Genomic DNA, 2585 nt, shown 5'->3' with positions numbered 1-2585 from the left:
TGAGGGCAAGACTTCCTGCCTTTGAGCCCCAGGGCAAACCTGAAAGAGGCTCAGAAACAAAGTCAGGGATTCACACTGTAGCTCTTTGAGCTCACCACCTAGTTAAATACAGGAAGACCAAACTCAAGTAACAGGCAGTGGTTGGAGGAGGAGAAGTCAGAGAAATATTTCTGGGATAAAATCCTCCCGAGGAGTGACAGTGGCAATGGATAGAAAGAGAGTTACACCAGCTGGTAATGTTTGGTGGCTGATTAGTTTTACTAACATGATTTAAAATTCACCCACTTACAGAAAGGATTTGAGGGAGATGATGACATGAAGGTGAGGAATAAGATAACAATAACCGTAGGTTCTCAAGTGTGATGAGGAATAAGATGTCCTTACATCAGGGAGGAAGGGCTGGTAAGAGAAAACATTTTTGAGCATCATACTCAGTTTTGCATTAGTCAGTCATAAGGAGATGAAGGGACACTGAAATAGATGTGTCTATGAGACTACAATAAACACAGTACTCAAGGGAATTATTATCCCACTTCTTTCCAGTGTAGTATCTTTGCTGTACTTGAGCCAAAATTTTGCTTATCAGCCAGGCACAATGGCTCATGCCTGTAATCCCAGTACTTTGGGAAGCCAAAATGGGTGGATCACTTGAGGTCAGGAGTTTTGAGACCACACTGGCCAATTTTGTATACTAAAAATACAAAAATCAGCCAGGCATGGTGGTATGTGCCTGTAGTCCCAGTTACCTGGGAGGTTGAGAGGTACAAGAATCGCTTGAAACCAAGAAAGGGAGGTTGCAGTAAGCCAAGATCACACTACTGCACTGCAGCCTGGGAAAGGGTGAGACTCCGCCTAAAAAAAAAAAATCTGATTATCACAGGTGTATGCACACATATACCTGGCTCTGCCATGGCCTCCTAAGGCTGTGTCTCTGGGGCCCAAGGGGTGACCATCAAGCAATGGTGATCCGCTCCTGGAGGCACCCTGGTCCCCCTACACCCCCACTCCCCTCCAGGGTCAGGGGCCTGTCACAGGGGAGGACTGGAGCTACAGAACAACTTGCCAGATATATCACCCCTGCTGCCAACACTGTCTCTGCACTCTGCAACCTTGGGGGCCTCGGAAGGCACCCCCGGTCCCCAGAATCAGGGTGTCTGCTCCCACTGACCTCTCCTGGCTCCCAGAGCCTGCTCCAATCTTGGGTGAGGACTGAAGTTGCCCGTGGGTCTCCTCTGAGCTGTCTTGTTGCTCAATAAAGCTCCTCTTTGTCTTCCTCACCCTCCACTTGTCCACGTACCTCATTCTTCCTGGACACAGGACAAGCACTCAGGACCCACCGAATGTGAATTCTAAAATACCTGTAACACAAAAAGGGCTGATACATTCCCCTTGGTTGCCACATTGCAGGTGATGAGGGAAGAAGCCCTGCAGTACTTCAGGGAGCCAAGACCTGGGAGCTCCCTGAGCCAGGGCTGAGCTCCCCATTTGAGGCCGTGCAGTTCCTGGCATCTCCAAGTTTCTGAGTGCTACCGTTTTCCCCAGAGCCAGCTGTGGAAGCTGTTGCGGTGCACCAGCTGGAGCTCTGCAGAGAGCCAGCGCCCATCCTGGCACCTAGAGCTGCCTGCCCTGCGGCAGCAGCCAGCATGTGGGACTGCACAATGGCCAGACCCCATGCTTGCTCATACACCCCTAACTGTTCCACGCCTGACTTGCCCTTGGCAGGCATGGGATCTAAGATAATATTATAGACCAAGCTTAGCCTGCCATGCCAAGTGGGCAGAACGAGCCCAGCAAGCCAAAATAAAACTCAGGCAAAGGCGCCACCAGCCATAGAGGTTTCTGGTAAGAAAAGCAGTATCCAAAGATCCTATAAATATGACATTAAAGTGACAATCCATGAGAATAAGAGGTTACTCTAATGGGGCCTTAAGTGGAGAAACATTCCTGACTGGGTCAAAGACCAAACACTCTGTACATGAAGGACCTGACCTGCCACTGCTGACTTTGAACAAGATGGAGAAATGGGACCATTAGGCAAAGAATGCACATGGCCTCCAGAAGCTGAGAAAAGCCCTCAGATTGCCAGTCAGCAAGGAAAAAGGGACCTCAGTCCTACAGCCATAGGATTTAATTTCTGCCAATAATGTGAACAAGCAAGGAAACTAAGACCATCGCCCACAGCTTCCACAAAAGAATGCCATCCTTTCTGAGACAGGCTGGACTTCTGACCTAAAGAACTGGGGTGGGGGAGGGGGAGGTACGGAAAGCATGTCCCTGGTAAAGAAAAATTAAACTCCCTAATTTACAAACACTTGTTTCTTCTAAGATTTCGACTAATGCTCATTCTCTGAGGCACCAGAAACGTCATATGCTTTTTGTACTTGGTTTGTAATGCTACTCCATCACTCTGCCCACAGAGATGGTGTGGGTAACATGTATGAGGGAAGTAAAGGTTTACTTACTGGAGGGTCAGAGAAAGTATAGGTGGTATTCCTAGAGATCTTAAGATAGTGCCAAAACCATGAGCAAATTCAAACCCTACTATTATCCACAAGGGGGAAAAAACACATTAGGAAACAAGAATT

Source organism: Macaca mulatta, chromosome Y, assembly GCF_049350105.2.
Source record: "Macaca mulatta isolate MMU2019108-1 chromosome Y, T2T-MMU8v2.0, whole genome shotgun sequence".
In the NCBI taxonomy this organism is placed as follows: Eukaryota; Metazoa; Chordata; class Mammalia; order Primates; family Cercopithecidae; genus Macaca; species Macaca mulatta.
The sequence above is the reverse complement of the archived record's forward strand: the minus strand, read 5'-3'. Positions refer to the sequence as shown.